Genomic DNA, 24160 nt, shown 5'->3' on the forward strand with positions numbered 1-24160 from the left:
AGGATTAACTGATAACTATTTTATGGTCTGTCAGTTTATCAGAACTGGAGTGTGTTTCCAAAGCAGATAAAGAAGACAACAAATTGGTACTTGTAATAGATCAGCTGTTGTGAGAAATCAGTTATTTTTATTTTAGGGTATTACTTGAAGTAAAATAATTTTTTATTTTGTAAGTATTTAGTGTTACTGTGATGTAAATGCTAATTAAGTTATATTTATTAACAGAATATAGCACCCTGGGTTTATTATGGAGTCCTATATGTTATATTCAGATGATATGTAAATGAATTACTTTGAAAGAGCAGCTTTTGGGAGTTGTTCTCCACAGTAACATTGCAAATGATGATCTTCATTTTGTTTCTGACATGCGGGTAAATGAAAGAGCTTCACTTTCATTATAACAACCTTGATTTTTGCAGTCAAGTTTACTAAAACCTGTTCTCTTTGACTGTGCGAACTTACCTGAACTGATTTCCATTTAATAATGTTAGTAACATAAAAACATTCATGAATGTTTAGAGGGCTGAACCTAATAAATCCAACAAGCAAACAACTTAAAAAAATAGAATACTTGGAAATTCACTAATTACATACAGTTGAGGTATCATGATAGAAATTACTATTATTTTCAAACAGAGAATCTTGAAAAGGCTTGAGGAGCTTTACCAGATGCACTCACACACGCTATACTTTGCTCATTGCTGAGGCAAGGGAACAGCAATCTGTCCTTTTTCTGTGTTTTGGAAGGAAAAGAGGCAGGTGTATACAGCAGGAATCATCTCTCTGGCTTGCCATGGGAAGGCAGGTGATGTAGCAGCGGGAAGCATTTACCTCCTCCAGCTCAATAAAGGAGAATGGGGCAGTCTGTGTTGTCTGCACAATGTGAAGGTCTTAAGCCTGTCTCTCTCTGAAATCAGTGAGGGAGGGGAAGGCTTTTGTTTCCTGTCTAATGTACAGAAGCAAGGGAGGTCAGATTCTCCCACTTCCTAGCCTGCCAACCAGCCAAAAATTAGAGCCCCACAGGATGACTGGTTTGTCACGTTGTGCTGTTAGCAGAGGCTTGCAAGGCAGCCCATCTGCTGCCACTGTCATGCTGGTGCTGTTACACGGAAGAGCTGCTAGAGAAGACACCCTGCTTCTGAGCTGTTTATTGAGTCCTTGGGGAATAAGGAGCATGGTGTGTTCAGAGGGGCCGGGGTAGACTGTGGGAATGGAAAACCTGATGGATTTGGGGGCAGGGAGAATGTGAAGCTGCTGGATTTTCTGGGAAAGTGTGCATGAAATCAATGGGCTGTTGGGGGAAAGAAGGAAGAATTTGTAAATCATATATTTGTTCTCTGATAGGGAAATATAATACTGGTGGATTTGCTTTTGAGAGAAAAAAATAGTATTTGAGAAGAAGGTTATTTGCATGACCAGAAAATTATTGAGGGAACCCTGTTTTAAAAGAACTGGATGCCTAAGCCTGAATTAATGAACTAGGAACTGCTGTTGAAACAATGCAAGGAATTTCCGAAGGAAAGACAGAGGGGACCTTGGAAAAGCAAGAAGGTAGGAAAAATTATCAATTTAATGATCATGTTCGAAACAGATCAGAGATACTTTTGCTAGTTTATTTCCTCTCTCTCATTTAAAAAATCCCTTTCCTCAGAAATAAATGTTTAATTGAAAATATATGTAATAAATACCCTGTCAGTTATTTGGTTTGGAAGGGAGGAGAGGAGGACTGGATTTTGTCTGCATTTTGAAAAAGAATATACATCAGAACTGAAAATTAACAAGCAGTCTCTTGCTTCACTTTTCAGATACCTGACCATAGAAAACATCTAGGCTGAGATCTCATAAATTTTCATAGTAGTTTCCACAGTTTTTCCACAGTTTGCTTTTGACACCTGAGAGTTCCCAATAGCTCTAAACAAAGATGGGAAAGTAATAGAAATGTATAAATTGTTTCAAATGGAAAACGTAAAAGCTTTGGCCAGCTCAAATTCTTCTGCGTTATTATCACTGGTATTTAAACGATAGTGATTATAATGTCTTTGTCATTGCTGCAGAGTGAATTAGGAGAGGGGATGTCACTGATGCCAGCTGCAATTAAGAATGAAATTTCAGTTTTCATTTCATTTCATCTCATTTCAGTTTTCATTCATTTCTTGTCTCAGTGTTCATATGAGTTTTACCCAATCTCTCTCAGGTCAACAGGAGCCTTTTCGTTGGTTTTGTCTCACACCCAGATCCTTAAAAAGTTTCTTTCATAGCAAGACCTTCTTTTTGGTCCCATTTATTTTTAGAAAGCCTGAACAAAACAGTGTATATTTTGTAGGAAGATATATGATAGTGCATAGGCAGCAGCAGGCTTTCTAGCTTGATTTCATATGGAAATAAGATTGATGTTAACAACCAGTTTTGATGTCTGTTATTCTCCCTTCTATTCATAAATTTCCAATTTCAGCTAGATCTGACATATTATGTCAGTTTTCAGAGACACTAAGCTGCAAATTTCAATAAATTGATGGTTGGGACAGAAGAAGATCCAAAGCAGTCTTTACTGAGAGAAAATCTGGAGCAGAAGCTCAAATATAATACCAGAAACCAGAGCGGCAACAGAGCAGCAAGGCAATGTTAGTGTTCTAGTCATGAAAGAAGCTTTGGCCAGAATTTGTTTTTCACAGGAGAACTCAACCAGAAAACCTGGAGATCCAGGGAATCAGGCTTCATGTGTTCTGCTGACCATAGAACAATTCATGTTCCTAGGAAAGAAGATGGCTTGTAACTGAAGTATTTCTTTGTAGATACAGCCTTTTTTTCAGTCTTTCATTTGAAAAGAATGAAAACTTTTACTCTAAAAACTTAACAGGAAGTGAAGAAAATGCAGTTCTTCTCCTGAAATTTCTAGACAAGACTGGAAATCCCACGCATCCGTTCACTTTTCTCTGAAGTTCTTTTATTCATTCATTTGATTAATGATCACATACTTTTTTCTTTTTATTTACAAATGATAAATAAGAAGTTATTGATTGCTTTTATTAAGTCAAAATTCAAATGTTGACAGAATGAAGTAATTTGTACCAGGGGCCACTTTACTCTCACCATTTATAATAAAAGATTAGAGATTGTGTTAATCATAACGTTGGAGTAGTGAAACTGCATCTAATTTTATATGGCAACATATTTTTCTCCTGTCTTTCCATCATTATAAACCTATGTACAATTCCTCTTTTGGATTGGAGCATCTCATCTTTTGAACTCAGAAACTGCTCTTTTTTTAATCTAAGAGTTCAAAGAAATGCCCCAATGGGAAGAAAAAGATGAATAAAAAAGAAGAAGAAGTGCTGTACCTTGATCAGAACAGTCACAGGGACAAATTCAAGGTGCCGAACAACTGAGTAGGCGGCAGACCTGCAAAAGGAAATTTGGATGTGAGTCAGCAGATTTATTCTACTGCAAACAAGGAATCCTCATACAGGCTGTATAAATACGGGTGTGCTATATAAGATTTGGGAAGTAATACTTCTTCTCCGTGTGAATAAAGCCTTATCAGGGATACTGTGTCCAGCTAAGGGCAGATAACAGTTTGGGAAATGTCTGTACCAATTGGCAAGAATCCAGAGGTGAACAACAAGAATTATTAGAGGTCCAGAAAACACGACTTGTGAGAAAAAATTGAAAGAGTTGGATTTGTTTAGTCTAGGGAAGGGAAGAATGTGGAAATACATGATAATAACCATTATGAACAGGACAAGACATGATGTGTTTGAATTGCCTCAACAGAATTAGGGTGGGCATTAGCAAAAAAATCTTTTTAATGGCAAGATAGTGAAGTGCTGGATTAGCTTGCTTCAGGAAGCTGTGGAGTCTTTCGCTGGAGATTTAAAGAGCAATTTAGACAAACATTTGCCAGGTGAGTTATGAGACTGAAGTTTGCTTATATGTAACCCTGCCTAGGGTAGGAGAATGGACTGGATGACCTCTTAAAGTCTATGGCAGCCTATTTTTTTATCTCAATTACACTAGAGAGCAAGTGAGTTTTTTACCATTGTTTAAACTCATAATTTTTAATCTTTTAAAACATTTTTAAGGTGAATGGGGCCTAATCCTGTTTCCTCACATACAGTATTCCCACTTACATGCACATAAATGCATGCAAACCATCATTATCTTGAGTGATTATTAGCTTGACTGTTCATTATTCGGAACATTTTATGTCCAGAAACAAGTGACTTTAAAGGTTATATTAGATTTAGCTTTCTTCCTTCATAATAATGATAAACAGTGCAATATGTATTTTTAAATACATGTTCATTAGTATTTGAAAAAATGAATTATTTTATTAATAACTGCCTTAGTAAGCTTTAGTAAGCTTTAAAGTAGTTTTATACTTCTGATGATACATTTTTACTCAAGATAGCTACTTCTGGGGTATATTCAGTTATACTTTTTAACATGAAACGAATGTAGTATTCTGTTACTGGTTTTTCCTCTTTTTAGCTCAGCAAAATAGATACAGATAAAAGGTAGCTGAATTGGACTTTGTCTGAAATATCCCTTTCCCTTTTATCAGTTTTAAATCTACTGACTTAATTCTACTGCTTTCCCGCTGCTCCTGAATTATAGGTCAAAATGAAAAAACCTGCATGGTCTTCATTCCTTATGCCAGCTCTTTCTGGTGCATCCTTTCTCATTCACCTCTCTAAAATCCACAGACCTACTATTTCCAGTCTGTCTTGCAGATGTCCCTTTGTCTCTGTAAGTGTCAAAATAGGGTGTTGACTGTGTACCTTCTGAGCAATAGCATGTCACATGCAGTGAGAGGAGAAGAGACAGCTGAGAACAGCATCTTTGGAGCAGCGGCAGAATGGGCAGATACCTTTAATTTGATTTTTTGGACCATTTTAGTTAGCCAAGTATACAAGAATTACGTAGAAGACAGGTTATGTGGCATTTTCTGGTATCTTAAATGTGACAGCAACTACTAACAGTGATGGAAAAGCTTTGCAAGACTCTTTCAGGACGATGATACAGCATAATCTGCTTCAAACACTAGATTTCACCCTCATTGCTAACAATCAGAAATTGAAATGAAACTTGAAGAATACAACTTAAAAGTAGGAAAGTTGTAAATAATACTCTGAGCAGAAACAGAAGCAAGTGTAATAGGGAAATATAGTACCTTCTTAGTCCTTCCAGCAGGCATAGCTGGAAAAGAGAAACAAGCCACTGAAAATTATTCATACCATTGGGTCTGTCAAAACATGAAACTTAAAGCTAAAAATAGGTTTTAAAAGGTCTTAAATTATTCCACTTGGACTGATAATTTAGTTGAATTGTGATGAAAAAGAGTAAGTTAAATTTTTTGGAGGAGAGGGTTATTTTGCTGTGTATGTGACATAGAGACAGATCAGCATGTGGGAGACAAGACTGTAATGAGCTATAAAACCAGTATCTGTATCAGGTCAGTGTTTTTTAGTATCTAATAGAATAACAAATGTCAGTTTTCCAGATGCACATTTTAAAGATGTGCTTCCTTGCAAAATCATCTCTGTCAGCTCAGAAATAGAACTATTATTTAGTGAAAATGTTTTGTCAATAAGGCTGTTCCTATCATTTATCTGTTGTTGAAAAGTTCATTGTGGTGCGAAAGAGTTGTTTATTTTTTTCAACTAGCTTTTAGTGCACTGGATAAAGTTGGTCTTATTTTGCATGAACAAATATAGGGTTCATGGATCCTGTGGTTCTGTTGTGAGCAACTACTAATTATTGCGGTTGTGGAGGTATTTCAGTAGGTTTGGAAATTACTACTTCAACAAAGGCTGTTTGTTTTTGTTGGCATTTGTTTTGCTAGTATATGAATAATTTAAAGTCTGTTAATGAGGACAACAGACTGATTTTGTAGCCCAGAGGCCACAGCAGTCATCCAGGTGGCCAAAGTAGACAAAGCAGGGATCTGAACCTTAGCCTTCCTCAATGGCACAGTTGTGCTGTCTGTCCCTCAATAAATATTGCAATGGTAGGGCTGGTCTTTCTTATTTCTCCTAAGAGGGGAAGATTTTGTTCCAGTGCAATTTTTATTCCAATGTGCTTTTTCTTCCAAAAACAGCAGGACAAAACAAATGCTGAATCCTCTAAGATGCTAATAAAAATGGAAATTCTTGTCCTCCAGGCAGCTCTAGCTGGTGCCTGTTGCCAGTTTTGAGGAAGATGCTCATACAGCTTCAGGAAGTTAACAGCAGGGAATAACCTTACATTGGAAGATATCCAACTATATGGCATCTGTGTATGTGTGTATGTAATTTGAAGAGTTCTGTGATGTACAGTTCATCAAAAGCCATTTTCCACACTGCAAACAATGAGGACACAAAGTATTGGCTTGTGCTAACCAGTCTTGATGCTGTTATGCTGTCTTGGGGTTTTGGTGAACCTTGAAAACAAATTTCATCGCCACTGTATGAAAAAACAAAAAGTAAACTACCATATTGTTAATATTCTCCAGCTGGCTATCAGTTCCCTACATGGAACTGCAAAGTGACATGTAAGTTGTGATTTATTTTTATAAATTAAGAGCAGGCCCATTATGCCAGCCCTGTAAGACTCTGGGTGTTTGCAATGGCCAATTACTGTGGAAACTGCTTAAACAAATAAATGTTTGGATAAGGATCTGGAATAAACTCCTCCATTTTTAAAAAAATTCATGTAAAATATCATTAGACCAAGACGTCCCAACCACTTCATCTGTTTGTTGCTAAATCTATATCCTTTCCTGGAATTCTTCACTGCAGATCTACAAAGGAATAAATGAAAAACTGCTGTTCTCCCACTTAACCTATAGCAAGCACCCTTTAAAAACAGCTCTTCTTATCTGTTACATTCCAACCATATTTAGCTGTTTTTATCAGAGCTGTGTGGTGGCAGGAAATGATCTGTGGGGGTTTTGTAACACTGAAATATGAGGATATGCAAGTACTGCTTTGAATCCAATATAATCCTGCACATGAACTTGTCCCATTGAAATAAAATTCATAAAAGCATACCTGTACACACCCTTCCTGAATTCAATTCTAAACGCCTCTCTTACTGTAATCCTGCTTGCTGTGGCAAATCTTGCTTCTTCAGGGAAAATCATAGCATGACAAGAACCCAATATCTTGCTGTTCTGTACTATTCCCTTCAACCTTTCCACACAGTGTGAATGGAACAAATAAGAAAATGCATAAATGGCACATAAATTAAAACAGTACATTTTAATACTTATCAATGAATACAGCAATACACACAGGCATAATTTTACACAAACTGAAAGGGACACTCTGAACTATTAGACTGAGTATTTCAGAATTTAAATTTTAAAAGCAATACTTGCTTTATGTGGATTCAAATAAAGTGAGATGCTATTTGGTCTATTATGGGACACTGAAGTCCACATGCAACATGTTATGAGACTAAGTTACTAATTCTCTTTTCAGTGTTCAATATTTTTATTAGATCTACCTAGGTTTATTTTAATATTATTACACACACACAAAAAAATTATTTTATCCCATTTACAGTTACAGCTTTTGAGCTTTTCTTGCTGTAATCACAGGCTTCCCAAGCAATGAGGTTCCCAGTCAATGTGCTATTTATCACATTATCTATGTTCATGTTTCTTATTTCTAGTTTCAAGGAAAAAAGCTTCTTACTATGGCAATATTGGCTCCAGAGCTCTTAAATTCATGCATACAGCATGAAATGTTCCAATATGTCAAGGAGCCTCTAACTGTTGCTCAAATTCATTCTATTTATAGTGAAGTTAACCCAATCCACTTTCCAATAGGTTTATATCTTAAGCTTGATCCCTGGTGTGGATTTTCTTGTAGCTAACAAAGCCTGGGCTCATGGTCCATCCTTCCCCTGAGTGAAGAACTAATAGGGTCTCTTTCTGTTATTCAACAGCTCATTTTTACAAAGTGTTTCAGGACTTGGCATTTTTAAGATCTCTGGTCCTCTGAAAAATATGGTTGAGACTTAATCTTTGGTTTAAAAGACTTGTGTTTGGAGGGGAAAGGGCAGAAAAGAAAAGAAGATGCACATAGACTCACAGACATGCAGGCCACAGAGGAAGAATGATGTGTGGAAAACCCCAAAACCTGAGCAGAGCCACCAGTGCACCCTGACACAGCTATTCCCACGGCTGTTGCAGGTGGACAATCAGCCCCCTTGTCCAGATGTGAGACCCACCAGATGAGTCAATGGGAGATGTTCTCCCTGGTCACGTTACAGACTGAGGGGATTAGACAGGTACGGGACTCATCGTGGGATGCCGGGAGGAGCATTTTTGGGATTCAGAGAAACCAAGGTCTGGGAAAAGCAGGGATCAAGGTGGTTTGGGATCTTTTGTAACCAGTGCAGTCAAACAGATAGAAAAGATTGTAAAAGCAGCTGTCACGTGTAAACAGGTTGCTGGTCAGTATACTTGTCTGGCCATGCCCTGTTCCTGGTCACCACACTCTGTCCTATCTTCTTAGTGAAGTCTGTTCCTGACTATTTTCCTGAGTAAGGGGATCTCTATTCTGTGTGCACATGTGCGTATGGAGGCCTAAGTGCCAGCCACTGGAGAGGACACCATGAGACACAAGGTCCCATTTGTCTCTGGTGCTGGTAACTGGAAAAAGTGGAGAGTGTGCCTATTTCGTGGGTGTGTATGTCAGGCCAAGTATTGGAGTGATCATCAGTCTGGGCAGGATACTGAAAAGACCAGAAAGTCTGAGAGACAGCTCCTGGGAAGGTCAGCTACTAGGTCTGGACAAGCTAGCAGAGAGACATGTTGCGTGTGTGTATGTGTGTGTGTGTCTCTACATGATGCAGCTGGAAGACAAGGGGATCCGAGGGCCAGCTACCGGAGACACAGATTGTCTGAGGCCAGTTACTGGAGCAATACATAGTGTGCCTGCATGTCTGTGTGTGTGTAGCTCTGAGTACCAACAGCTGGAGTGGGGCTGCAGGTCTTAGGGCTTTGCCTGCCCAGGTGCTAATAAGTAAGAAAACCTGGGGATCCAGGGGCCAGCTACAGGATAGAATGGGTGTCTAGGACCAGCTACCATAGGGATACACATATATATTTTCCACTAATGGGCTTTCATCCTGATCAGCCAGAGAGGGGAACAGGATCATAGAATCATTTAGGGTGGAAAAGACCTGTAAGATCATCAAGTCCAACTGTTAACCTAGCACTGCCAACTCCACCACTAAACCATGTCCCTAAGCACCATGTCTACACGCCCTCCAGGGCTGGTGACTCAACCACTTCCCTGGGCAGCCTGTTCCAATGCCTGACAACCCTTTCAGTGAAGAAATTTTTCTTAATATCCAATCTAAAGCTCCCCTGGCGCAACTTGAGGCCATTTCTTCTTGTCTTATCGCTTGTTACTTGGGAGAAGAGACCGACCCCCACCTGGCTACAACCTCCTTTCAGGTAGTTGTAAATCATAGAATCATAGATTGTCCTGAGTTGGAAGGGACCCACAAGGATCATCAGGTCCAACTCCTGTCCCTGCATAAAGAGTGATAAGGTCTACCCTCAGCCTCCTTTACTCCAGGCTAAACAACCCCAGTTCCCTCAGCTGCTCCTCATAAGACTTGTGCTCTAGACCCTTCACCAGCTTTGTTGCTCTTCTTTGAACATGCTCCAACACCTCAATGTCTTTCCTGTAGCGAGGGGCTCAAAACTGAACACAATATTCCAAGTGTGGCCTCACCAGTGCTGAGTACAGGGGGACGATCACTTCCCTAGCCCTGCTGGCCACACTATTTCTGATACAAGCTTCTTGGCCACCTGGGCACACTGTTGGCTCATAGCCAGCTGACTGTCAACCAACACCCCCAGGTCTTTTTCCACCAGGCAGCTCTCCAGCCACTCCTCCCCAAGCCTGTAGCATTGCACGGGGTTGTTGTGACCCAAGTGCAGGACCCAGCACTGAGCCTTGTTGAACCTCATACAATTGGCCTCAGCCCATCGATCCAGCCTGTCCAGATCCCTCTGTAGAGCCTTTCTGCCCTCAAGTAGATCAACATTCCCAGCCAACTTGGTGTCATCTGCAAACTTACTGAGGGTGCAGTTGATCCCCTCATCCAGATCATTGATAAAGATAATAAACAGAACTGGCCCCAATTCTGAGCCCTAGGCAACACCACTTGTGACCAGCTGCCAACTGGATTTAGCTCCATTCACTGCAGCTCTTTGGGCCTGGCCATCCAGCCAGTTTTTTACCCAGCAAAGAATACGCCCATCTAAGCCATGAGCAGCCAGTTTCTCCAGGAGAATACTGGGAGAAAATGGTGTCAAAGGCTTTACTAAAGTCCAGGAAGACAACATCCACAGCCCTTTCCTCATTCACTAAGCAAGTCGCCTTGTCATAGAAGGAGATTAGGTTAGTCAAGCAGGACCTGCTTTTCATAAACCCATGCTGACTGGGCCTGATCCCTTGGTTGTCCTGTATGTGCCACATGATGGCACTCAAGATGATCTGCTCCATGACCTTCCCCAGCACTGAGGTCAGGCTGACAGGCCTGTAGTTCCCCAGATCCTCCTTCTGGCCCTTCTTGTAGATGGGCGTCACATTTGCTAACCTGCAGTCAACTGGGACGTCCCCAGTTAGCCAGGACTGCTGATAAAGGATTCAAAGTGGCTTGGTGAGCACTTCCACCAGATCCCTCAGTACCCTTGGGTGGATCCCATCTGGCCCCAGAGATCTGTGTGTGTCTAAGTGGTGTAGCAGGTCACTAACCATTTCCCCTTGGATTATGGGGGCTTCATTCTGCTCCACATCCCTGTCTTTCAGCTCAGGGGGCTGGGTACCTTGAGAACAACTGGTCTGACTATTAAAGACTGTGGCAAAGAAGGCATTAAATACCTCAGCCTTTTCCTCATCCTTTCTCACTATGTTTCCCCCCACATCCAATAAAGGATGGATATTCTCCTTAGCTCTCCTTTTGTTGTTAGTGTATTTATAGAAACACTTTTTATTGTCTTTTACGGCAGCAGCCAGATTAAGTTCTAGTTGGGCTTTGGCCCTTTTAATTTTCTCTCTGCATAACCTCATGACATCTTTGTAGTCCTCCTGAATCACCTGCCCCTTATTCCAAAGATCATAAACTCTTTTTTTTCCTGAGTTCCAGCCAAAGCTCTCTGTTCAGCCAGGCCGCTATTCTTCCCCACCAGCTCATCTTTTGACAGCAGCTCCTGTGACTTCAAGATTTCCTTCTTGAAGAATGTCCAGCCTCCCTGGACTCCTTTGCCCTTCAGGACTGCCTCCCAAGGGACTCTGTCAACCAGGCCCCTAAACAGGCCAAAGTCTGCCCTTTGCCCTCTACTTACCCGACTCTTTACCTCTCTGAGAATCGAAAACTCTATCATTTCATGATCGCTATGCCCAAGATGACTTCCAACCACCACATCACCCACAAGTTCTTCTGTGTTTGCAGACAACAGGACCAGTGGGGCACCTTCCCTAGTTGGCTCACCCACCAACTGTATCAGGAATTTATCTTCCACACACTCCAGGAACCTCCTAGACTGTTTGCTCTCCACTGTATTGTATTTCCAGCAGACATCTGGTAAGTTGATGAGGCCATTTGTGCTGTTTGCACTTGCATGGATGCTGTCTGTGTTCATCTGTGTGGCCAGCCATCAGTATGTGGGTGTATGTGTATATGTGTGTATGTGCATGTATATGTATATTGTGCATATGTGTGAATGTGTGCCTAACGGGAATACATGCTCAGCCTTACTACTGGCTGGACTTGGAGACATGGAGTTGTGACAGCCTTGCCTTTGTTGGGCTAGCAGATACAGGAACTACTAACATATTATTGCATTTAATTTCCTTAGGAAATTAGGTTATAAAAAATTATAATATAACTTCTTAGAGCATTAACAAAATGTGTTAGTGTCCATTTTTTTTCTCCTCATCTTTGTTTTCCCTTGGAAAAAATGGATGAATAATCTTTGTGTACCTTTTCTCCTTCTTCCTGGAAATGATTTGACAGATGCCTCAGCCGCTATTGCCAACATTTCCCATGAGAAAGCATGTTTCCAGACTCAGTACTTATTACAGGATAACTCCTGGCATGTGCCAGTATCCTAGGTGAGAAGTTGGCACCTCCTTGCTTGATAATTTTGGCTTTCTTTTTCTACTGGCTACTCAAACTCTAGGGCCTTTCTCCTCTTGACCATATGCACACTCGGAGTTAATACACAGCAGAACTGGCAGGTAAAAATTAAACACTATTTTGCCATGAATGTAGCACTGAAATTACTGGAAAATAGCAGTGGCATACTAGATATTTTTAGATCAGAATACTAAGGTGCTGCTATTGGTCCTCTTGGTCTTAATTTGTGATTACTAGGCTGACTGAGGGATCTTTTTCCTCCTGTTTTTTCACAGCAGTCATCTACAGAAAGGTCTAAATGGGAAACACTTGAGTACAAGAGAGAAGGAGCTGGCTGTTAGCATCTGATCTGACTCCTCAGGTGTTTCTTCACTCAACTCCCCATCTTTTCTCATCATTAACTATGAGCTTTTTGGAGACACTGAGTCTATAGAAATGTTGGCCCAATATCCCAGTCCTCTGCTATTGCAAACAACATGTAATACTACATAAATTGCCCATGGTCCAGCTCAAAAATAATTCACTTTTCATAGCTACTTTTCTTTACTGGAAACAGGATTAAAAACTTAAATGCTTGAATCGTTAAAAATATACTGTAACGACGTAGCTTCAGTGTCCTCAGTGCCTCTTAAAATTAATGTATTCTTCTGTGCCTTTGCTCGGATACCTTTTCTCCCCCTACAGGCCTTCTAGCTCCTTTTATATTTCTAGCCAATAGTTACAATCCCTCTCTGTCTTTGTTTTACTGGTCCAGACAAACCCTTCTCTATTATTCTTCTCTGTTATTTCTTCTGTGAAGGGCTTGCTATCCGTGATGCTCTCTAGCATCTGTCCACTGTGACTTATCCAGATGCAGTTCATCTTTCCTGGTTATTTAAGCTTACCCCTCCAATAAAAATGTAAAGCTCCTTCCTCCAATGGTGCAGACCAAATAGTACCTGAGCAAGGAGGTAAAAATGATTCACAGTTACGACTTTCATGATGCTGAATAATTCCACCTCATCATTAACTCAAAACATTTGGGTGATTCTTGATTCTGTGGATATAACATACATGTTCAGCCAGCAAACTACTGAAATTGAGTTAGATTTAATGTCTTCCTTTTAATGTTCCCATTACCTCTAGGGTAACTCCTAAGTATAGGGGAACATACTGGATAATTAAACTGCTTCAATTTTTTAAAGATATACTTCTGTTAAAAAGCATAAAGTGTACTTTTTTAAATGAAGGTATTTTAATATTTGAAATATGAAAGTTTATGAATTTATGTCTTTTTATTAAAAAGTACAAAATGGCAGAAACTCATAAACATCCCTGTTTTGAATATATAAATTATCGGAATGCATATAAGTCATCACAAATTAAAACTATAGACCATCAAACAAGGTAAATCATGCTAATTAACAGTTACGATAACAAAAACTTTTTCATCTTGTTTATTTTTTTATTGTTTTATGGAGTAGCTGGATCTGCCAGAGGCTTGTGATGTGAGAGAACAGCGCAGTCCAGCAGTCCTTCCCATGGAAATAGTTCCAAAGGACATTCCAGAACTGGGGACTGTAAAAAGATAAAAGTTAAAGTAAAAAGTATTACCAAAAATATTAGCATGACAAAATTCAAACAAATAAATATGCCCTATTTAGACTTAAAGTGGACAAAACACAAGACAGAACACAGAGTCCAGAGTGGGAGAGATCTTACGAAGCACAAAACTAGAAAAGGACAGGAATTAGTGGTGTAGGAGGTTGAATTTCTCTTTATTTCCCCCTCCTGGAGTCTGTATTTATTTAGAATTATTGTTTAAAAGAAATGGTTGGAAGTGTGAGGTAAGTCTGGAGATAAAAATATTGAGGAGACACCCAAAAATGATACTTACAGTCTGGAAATGAGGAAGGTTAAGGCAAAGGAACTCCCAATAAAGTACTTAATCAAAATGCAAGTCTGAGGTCAGGCATTGAGGATGGAGGAAGCAAGAAAGAGTGAGCAGAATATCTTAAAGTAACTGTGATACTGTAAGGAGCTTGGTGCCAGCAGGGGTGCCTTTTGCCTTCAACGCACAGTAGGAGTGGGGACTCCTCTGATGGAGAATACACAGAAGTGTTGCTCATAGTCTGGGCAGCTCCTACTCCAACATTTAAGGGTGGATGCAAAGTAACTTGCATTGGACAGTCCCAGAGCATACCTTGCATCTTCACCAAACCCCAAAAATTACAGTTGAGACAAAGTGGATCCACTCCATCTCTTATTTAAGTACTGTGAGTAGATGGAGACTGTTTATGTGTAAGCCTTTTGGCATCAAGCTGTATTCTTAAATACAACTCTGCAGCCATTTTAAATTCAGGTGTCTTTAGGCACCACTAGGATATGTGCTTTAATCCACATCACACAGTAGGTAAGCAGTACAGTCAGGAACAGACCCTAGATTTGCTGGTAGGACCACACAGAATTAAACCCAGGATGCATGGCTGAAATATCAGGCACCAAAGAATGAAATAAAATCAAATGTGCTTTTCTGAATGCTTTGGGAAATAAAATGTTTTGGGGTTTGTTTGGTTTTTTTTTCCAGCACTCCAATCCCGTAAGCACCCTTTTGTTTTCAGTGCTTGATGATATTTGGCTTCAGTTGAAGGTTTTGCTATTGTTCTTTTAAATGAAGTAAAGAAATGTATACTAAATAAAATGGGGAATGTACTTGACCTCTAACATTTCATGAATGGGCTTGTTATGTTTACCACATTTAAATGAAAAACAACTTTGACTGGAGCAGCAAAAGGAAAGACTAGAAGGAACAAGGCAGTTGGATGACAGAAAGTTTTCCTAATGGTAAACTCTTTTCAAGGTAGGCCTAGATTATGGGACCAAACATTTAAGCAGACACTTGACAGAGATCTAAATTCACTGGAAACTGAATGGTTTACAGCCATATGTCTCTGAGGCAAGTGTCCTGGGCTGTTTTTATTCTTCTCCTTCCCTATTTTCTCAAGCACATCTTGACTACTGCATCAACCTATCTACCTATCTACTACTAACCTACCTACACAGTTAACTATTCCACTTTCAAATACCTAGAGGGACCAGTCCATGATGCTGTATATATAAGCCTTGAAGATACAAGCCAAAACTAAAAAATAAAGGAAGCTGGAAAAGGGCAAGACTCCGGAGTGTGTCGACTTGGGGCTGTGCTTCCATTGCTACAAAGAAGGGGAGTCACAAGTAAAACACCAACCTATATGTAGGTTTTGAATGCACCAGAGCAAAGTTGTATTTGGCTCAAAGGGACTATTTTCCAGTTTCTGCTTGTAGGGATTCCATCCAGGGCTCAGCTTTGCTTGGTGTTTCACTATAGATTACACAAAATCCAAAAGTCTACAAAAGAAAGAAATAGTTGAAACCAGAGTGCTTCACCTGCTTTCACAAACCTTCTAGTGAATGGTCAGCCTCAAGGTAGAACTACACACAGCTGCTCATGTTTGTTTGAACCAAGGCCCTGGTTCATTCAACACAAAGTGTAATGTAATGATATGACTTAGCTTAAACCGCTTGACTGAGTGTCCAACACAGAAAAGCTCCAAATCAGGTGAATTTTATGATTATTATATGAACAGCATGGAAAAAAATCCAATGGAGCAGCTCTGTAGGTTTGGAACTCCAAACTGGTCCAGTAGCTTGCATGCTGCTAGTTCAGTTGATTGATTGGTAGGACTGAGCATGTATGTGATAGCATACTTTCATTACTAAGGTCAAAACTAAGCTAATGACAAGTCTACTCAGTTCCGTGTGGCAAGATTCCAGAGAGCAAACATAATGGTGAGAAATAATGCTGTGTTTCTATGTGACACTGTGGTGGGAAGGCCCTTCAAGTCTTTGTGTGAGGTGGATTTTCTACTTTGTTCTGTCACTGAGACTCTGCAGCACTTGAAACTAAAAGTCTTAGAATTCTAATTCAAATCCTCAGACTTACATAATAACTTTGGTCCCATAGGATCCCTACAGTCTTTACAAGCAGAGCAAGATCATGCTTGGAAAGAAGTGTGCAAATCTTGTTGCAATTTTTTTTGGACAAATGTAGTCTTCTGCATATTGTTTTTTATGGTTCTCTTTTTTGCTTATAATTGTTCAGTGAACATGTTGAGAATTTTTTTAATCACCTACTTACCAGCAAACTCTCTATTTAAACTGTGTCTAAGTGCTTCATGTTATCTTTTCTTCTGTTGCGCAACAGGGCACTTAATTTGCCTGGTTGGACAATGACAACTTTTATAAGCAGGAAAATAAATAAATAAGTTTCAAAAGAACAATATAAATATCCACCTCACATATATCTGAACAACTATATGCTTGTTTCTTTTTTTCTAAGAACAGACGATTGCTCCTACAATGGTCAATCGAAATATAATTTTTTAAATATCCCACAGTATTTGCCCAGCTGTAGGTACAAACATTATCCTCAACTTATAAGTGACAACTGATAGTCATCTGTCACTGAGTAGCTCTCCTTATTGTCCCTAAAATTAATACCCAGAAATTTGCAGAAATATAATACTCCATAGTACTGAAAATGCAGAGTAATCTAAGCAGGTAGAATGTAATTAACTACACTGAAATCCTAAATCTCTTTGTCAGCTCCAGTCTCATGAAAGCTGGCAGTAGACTTTTAGTGATCATAAGTGATCAGTGACTCTATTACCTCATCAGAGAATTGCTGCTGAGATTTCTCGGTCTCACATGTGGAACGACTCTGAGAAAAAGTACCTTCTAAGTCCCCACCATCTCCCCTTAGTCCCCACCATCTGTCCTGGGGTCATTTGCTGCTTACCTTGTGACAGTCACTGGGCATGAATCACAAATCTTGACACTCTCTAGAGCTTCAGCTGTTTTTCTCACTGGAGTGGCATTTTAGTGGTTAAAACGGCTTCATTTTTCTCTTCCACGTGCCCATCGTGTCAGTGCACAGACTAGGTGCCATCAGAGGAAAATGCACTTAGTTCCCAACAAACTAAATATTGTCATGAGCATAGGTGCTAGAGCAAAGGTAACGAAACGTTTGTTATTTGAAATGTGCTCTGATTATCTAATATTTCTACATCTCTGTTATGGCTCTTGCCAAAAAGAGTATCTGTTTCATAAAGGCATTTGCAATGATTTAGAAAACTAAGGTGGCTCCCAATCTGCCTGACATATCTGTAATATTTCCCAGGTTTGCATTTTGGAAACATTTGAAATGAAGTAAAAATTTCTCTAAATATTTATGCGCAGCAGTATAATTGTATTGTATATATGCAATTATAATATATACGTGTAATATATGTGTGACAAACCCTTCTGGACCACAAAGAAAAATGCTGATCAGGCTTAGATTTTTCCTCATTTAGATTTTCTGCTCTTACACTCTTGTTGGTGCCTCTATTTCCCACTTGCTGTACCACATCACAGGCTTTGATGTCCATAGCTGGAAAGGGTTTAGGCACCACTTACTGAATTTCAGATTGATTCACGCCATCAGTTTCAGTGGAATTACACTGAGAATGTCTTTGACCCATTAGTTTTAAATAGTGCTTTTGTAGGAATTGTGCAGCTGGGGGAATATGTCTGTGTCCAATTATGAATTCCACTTGGGTTAGGGAAGATTGTTTTAGATGTTGCAATTACTGTGAATTAAATTAGTCATTGAACAGCATGGAACTGGCAGGTCTCAAAGTCCTGTGTCTGCAATGGTCCCCCATGAACCTCAAGTTATGCTGGTGTGACAGTGGGTACTGCCACTAGTTACACTAACTGTTGCTCTCCATCCTTGCCCACTCATCCACAGAAGGAGCTGGGGAAAACAAACTGCTGCAGTGTGGTAAGAAAAATGACATTGCAATAGGCTTTAAAAACGGCATATATTCTTCAGCTACAAGTACTGAACTGTTACCAAATGCTGGAGAGTGAACAGAAAAGGAAACTTTGCCTTTTGTCTTGAAGATACTGATCAAAATCCACAGGCTGTTAGGAGTTGTAAGAATTACAAAGGACGGCAGAAATGCTCTTAAAGTTTTGCTTTATCCCCCTATACCTTATTGGTAACTCTCTTCAGGGATTCTAGGAATGGTATGGTATATGTGTGTGAAGGTATGTGGGTGTGATCTTCTCTTTAAGAAATCCTTATCTTCATTACTTTATCTGGCATACAATCCTTAAAGAAAGTAACTAGAAAAAACAGAGTCAATTCGCCTGGTGGACTACGGTTAGAGGGAATTATCTGAGTAACCAATTCAGCAAGCCTAGGTCACTGGGTCTTCCTGAAGGGCAACTAGGGCATAGATATCCCAAATGAGGGGTATCAGAGACAGGAACTCTATTGGTAAGTTTGATATGGTCATTAGCTAGCTCCAGGGAACTTATTAGACCAGTAGGTTTCTGGATCCTGTCCAAAAGCGAGTAAGAGTTACTGACACTTGGCAGACTTTGCCTTTTTCAGATAGATCTGAGATCCATTTTCTGACAAAAAAAAAAAAAGAAACAAAGCAACTGGGTGGTGGCTGTAATATATTGCAGGGCCACCTCCCTGCGTACAGTGGTTTTTCAGCAAACCATAGTCCCCACCCATCATAACTTACTTCACAGTCTCACCAAATGTGTGCTACAGCTTCTACCTAAAGTTTTTACACCTTCCTGCCAGATCCTTTTTGCCTTCACATGTACACTACAGGGCAAGGAAGCTGTGGCAGAATCTTTATCCTATACGTGTATGTCCTCAGATCCTACCTCAGCACCAATGACAGGAGCACCGGTAAAGCTTGCCAAGTTTCTTTGTGAGTAACTCCCAGATACAAAGTCAAGCGAGAGTGCTGATGAGTGACTTGCAAAATCCTAATCTGGTCTCTAACACCAACACTGTGTGGCTTTAGGCAAGTCTCAACACCTTTCTGCTGCTGCCTTCCCATGGCTAAAGTGTTTATTTGTCTGTTACACCAGGTTTTTAGGGAGAATTCATTATTCAGCACATTCACAGAGCATAGTGCTTTCCTTTCTGGTGCAGGGAGTTGGAATAAATCAGGCCACCAGAAGTGAGTGTGTTTGAATACAAATGCTTATTTGTTCCCTCATTGCAAAAACTATTCACTCTATCTTCCTGTGAGCTAATCTGAGGTACTTAAGGTCTTAATCCTCTTGTCTAAATTCATGTTATAATGAATGGTGAGGTAGTTACCTTTATGGACTGATGAACCATGCTGAATTAATCATTTCTATTAGGATTACCAAATGGAGTTAAACTCGTAACACTGATGAAAAACTTAGACACCTGCCATCCTTAGGTGTTTTTAGAAATCTTGGAAGACGAAGGGACTTTATGTCTAGGATCATTTTAGGTTTTATAACGTATCAAACATTACATAAACAAATTGATGCAATGCAAATGAGAAAAAATTAACAAAAGCACAATATAAGAAGCTGCTGCTGAGCGTAGGTTAATCATTTAAAAGTAATAGCTCCTCTTGGAAAAAATAAGATAATAACTGGGAGTATCATCTGGGCTGTAAAACAGCTGTCACAGGTGATAGGCTTTTAGTTTAGTGGGAATGAAAGAGCATAGCACCCTAAACATCCACCACCAAGCACTACTTATCTCATCCATCAACAAGCACAGATCAAACCCCCAAAGTAAGAAGATCAAAGATACCACCAGTTCCTTAATTCTTGCAGTAACAGAGAATTTGTGAGATGAAACTGCCCAGATGTAGCATGAGAACCATGACTAGGATGTGTATTTATACACAAAAAATGTTAAATCATGAAACCTATCACTTACAACGGAAACATTGGCTGGCCTAGGAATGAAAGCTCTGGACTACATCAGGCTTGCATGCTAGAACGCACCACGTTTGAAGCACTACAATGGACAAGGTAGATGCTGACCACATATACAACAGCAAAAAGCAATATCTGCAAAGAGCGACATCAGAAATTCTGAAACCCGTAAAAATGACAAAAGAAAATCAGAAAATCGTGATGCAGAAAACAGAAAGGTTAAGGGATACACAGGCAATAAACTGTAAACTATATGAACTCATGAATATACAGGCTAATCTAGGAATTTATATGGCCGGACACTGAGACCTTTTTGTCTCTATACTGTCGTTACAGCTTCAGGAGCAACTGTGTAATATGAAGGAACCAGAATGTTCAGAACAGAAGTGACACCAGGCTTGGAGGACCTCTTCAAGGACAGCAGAGAGTGGAAGGTGTGTCATCAATGCTGTTGCAAGGTCATCTCATGAGGAAAGAGAATTATTCCCAGTTTCCAACTATAGCCTAGAAACACATTTCTCCTCTAACTAAGAAAAAAAGGCAAAGCTAGGCATTAGTAAAATGACTGTTATAAATAGAGTAAGTGGGTAAAGGAATTGATTCCCTTTTGATTCCTTTATTCTGCAGCAATTCAAAACCAGACATATGAAGATATTAGGATGATTAAAGGACAAGATATTGAGTAGTCTTGCAATGTGGCAGGATTCAGATTGTTTTACTGAATAGGGGTTTGCGGTTTTTTAGGACTACTTCTGACAGCTTTTTCTAGCTATGATGCCCTAATGTACAGTCCTTCAGACAGAGACGAATCAATTTTATGTCCAGATTTCTGTAGGAACAATTAAGCAGCCTCACAGCTAACAGATGACAGAAAAGATCTGCCTACAGCAGAAAATGGCTATCCATTTTCTGCAGCTTTTTGCAAGTGGTAATTAAATTGCGCAGCATAGAATTAAAATTCATAGAATCACAGAAACTGGAGATAGAAAAGAGCTGCTAAGGTCATTTTTGTCCATGCCCTTCCTTCTGCCAAGTGCTTTGTCCAGCACTTTGTAGCCAATTTGAAATGCTCTCTACTTACCTAGTGCTTTTAAGAGACATGCATTTGATTTATGCACAGTAGAAAATTATACCTTTTCTCTAGAGAAGGACAATTTGCCTCATTGAAACAGTTGTGTAATCAATTTCATTTACCAATTACAGCTCTTCGTTAACACGCAGCCACCAGGGCACTTGGGAAAGCAGAAAGTTAATGAGATTGAGGATGGGATCAGGGGGGTCTCCTGAATGCCTTGTTTTCCCCTGAGAGCCTAGTAAATCTTTAGTCAGCTGAAAGCTTCTGAAGGAGGAAGCAGGTTTAGAGGATTCATTTGAGGCATATCACCATTCATCCAGCTGTGGATTAGATGGGTCTGCTGCTTTACAGGGACAGGTGGGGTTTGGCAGGGCAGAGAGGAACGGATTGGTGAACCAAATTTACTGGAAGTTGCTGGGTGTTCACTGGGAAGTGCAGAGCACCTCACACTGGTGGGAACTGAGGTGGTTATCAGTCCTCAGCTTCGGAGTGGAGTAAATGCTGTCTGAAAAAGAAACTTTCCTTTAACATGGCAGAAGATGTGAATTTCACATTTCCCTGGAAATTATCTTGTTTCTAGCCTAAGCCTGCAAGGCCTGAAGTGATTTTGCTCTTGCATAAGCTCCTCCCACACCCCCAAGGCTTGAGTCTTAAACAGTCTGTCTGAGGCCCCCATCACCCCTTCCAGGGCTTTTCAGAATGCTTCTCCCCGGGGACTGGAGAGTGTCTTGTCCAAAAACCTAAATGTTTATCAAGCTTTTTTTCAAATAGATATAAATCTTCTGTTCGAGACACAAGCCATAAATATAAAACTAGGCTTTCCCTGGGGATAAATTGCAATAGTCTACAGCTGAATTTCTTTTGAAATAACTGGCACTGCCTGCAGTCAGAAATAGGACATTGAACTAGGAGGGATACAAATGTGATCTGATACAGACTTCCTAGGCCTGGCCAAGCCCCCCCTCGTTTGGCTTGTCTTCAATCTTGGCTCACCAGTTGCTTGACAAGGGTCCTGGTTTTCAAGTTGTTGTCCCAAGCCTAATCCTTATATGGCCTAAATTGACATCAGTGACAATCCTGTGCAGCACCAAGGTCTCGTCTCCACCTCCTGCTGAGTGCCCTGCAGAAACCTTTAAACCGCCTCTGACTAATGGGTATCCAGAGCTGGATCAAGTTAGCTGTATCAGCAGGGCAGCACCCTGCTGCAATAAACCCTGTGGTGAGACGAGTGCCGCGGGTATGGCATTGTGCTGCACTGTTGCTGGTACACTGCTCGCAGGACTGAGCTAGCCTCCACTCCCAGCGGTGTGTGGTGACATCTGCAAAAGGCAGCACACTTGGAGCCAGCACTGGTATTTCTGTGCATCTCCTGTGCACCAGCAAGACTTCCAAAGCAGCTGATGGGATGTTGCATTTGCTTTCAGTGGGATAAGCATTTCACATCAACCCTCAGGTGCTTTAAACATTTTCTTCAGATGACACTGGAAATCCAGCATGTTAGCAGTCCCATTTTCAATACGCTTTCTATTGCGTCCAAATGGCCCAAACATGGATTCATTCTGTTTCTACTTCTTTTTCAGAATATACACTCTTACTAGTACGAGAATTGATATTGCTCCAAAAAAAGGGGGCGCAGCTGAATAAATACACATTTCAGGCATGACCTCACTATAAATGTGGTTGTACTGTATAAATGAAAAGCCAAGCATAATGACTCTGAAGGTGATGATGCAGCAGACTGATTCTTATAAACCTGAGCTTTCTTCTTCTTTTCTTTTCAATAACATCAGCAACAACACAGGAAATCAAAAAAATAGTTTGATGAAGCAAACAATTTCAGTTCAACAGAGCATTTTTTCATGTATCATACATAACCTCTGGTACCTCAGTAGAATTTCCATCTTAAATTTGCATACCCTTGTTTATGTTGGTTCAAGACTATTTAAAAATGTTAGAGAATAAAAACCTTACTGTGGGTATATGGTCATGGCTGCCTAACTAGAGAAATTCCTGTAAATTCCAAAAAGAAATTTCAATGAAAATTGATAAAATTGCTGCCAAACATGCTTGTATGAAAGTGTTTTTTCTGTTCAGGTCTCAGAACAAACACAGAAGTCTTCTGAGGCAGAAATAAATCCATTTCCCATAGGAGAAGCTCAAACTCTACCAGAACCACATTCATTCTTTTGAATTGCAGCACACCCTCGAATAATTATTATTTCTATCAGCCCTCTGAATCTTCATACAAAGCCCAGATTCACTCCTGGGTCTCAGGGCTGCTTTGGCTCTAGAGAAGCTGGAAGTAAATGTGTCTGTGCAGAGGTCCAAATGCCTTGAGATCAATGGCAGATGGGAACATCTTCTTACATTAAAATATAATTCTCACCTAAGAATGTCACTATGTCACTCTCTGCTTCCGATGTAAGAAAGGGGAAGAACAGTTTTGGAAAACTCCGGGTCCATGTTGTTCTTGAATTTTCCATCAATTTTAAATGAAATTCCTTTGTAGCATTCTCTTTCCAACTTGAAAGAGGATTATCTGGCATGCAGAAATGTTTGTTTAGTGCCTGAAGTCTAGCCAGACTCAGCTTAAGGGCTGACTTCAATATTTTAGAAGGGTTTATTGGGTACATTTTTTTCTTCTTTCAAAGAAATGATTGTACATTTATTCCATGGCTTAGAGAATTTGGTCCAAATTTTAAAATCGGGTACACAAGGGCAGGTACCTCAGTCCCTCATGAGAACAGTCTCATGCAAACAGGGAGCAAGCAAGGCTATGAGTACAAGTGCAGCTCTGAGAGTGTGGTGAAAGCAGCACCACCCTGATGTTTGCTGCGAGGACTGTGACTCAGATGCACGTCTGAGTCACAGTTTCTCCCTCCCCTTCTTCTGGCCAGGGAAGGTACTGATGTTCTGCCGGTGCCTTGGAGACATAAATGATAATACTCCCTCTGTGCTGCAGAAGCCAAAGAAACAAAAGATTCCTGCTCATCACTGTCCATGTTGACTTGCTCTGGATAGTCTGATGAGGGATGAAAAGAAGCAGCATGACTAACATCAAACTGAGCACTAGAATCAGAGACTAGTCAGTGCAGGTTCCCTCTGCAGTCAGTGGAGGAGGACAGGTTCCTCCAGGGCATAATTCAAGGC

At 40.1% G+C, this 24160-nt stretch overlaps 1 long non-coding RNA gene across 1 annotated transcript; it reads left to right on the forward strand.

The window, feature by feature from the left end:
• Nucleotides 1-1471: 1471 nt before the first annotated feature.
• LOC148054724 (uncharacterized) lies at nt 1472-21213 on the forward strand. Its single transcript, XR_015706789.1, has 3 exons — nt 1472-1551; nt 11458-11589; nt 20272-21213. It is a non-coding gene; the product is annotated as an uncharacterized LOC148054724 (long non-coding RNA).
• Nucleotides 21214-24160: the final 2947 nt, after the last annotated feature.

The sequence above is a fragment of the Nipponia nippon genome, unplaced genomic scaffold (genome assembly GCF_047370975.1).
Source record: "Nipponia nippon isolate SJK-2023a ecotype South Korea unplaced genomic scaffold, ASM4737097v1 scaffold_3, whole genome shotgun sequence".
Classification (NCBI taxonomy): domain Eukaryota; kingdom Metazoa; phylum Chordata; class Aves; order Pelecaniformes; family Threskiornithidae; genus Nipponia; species Nipponia nippon.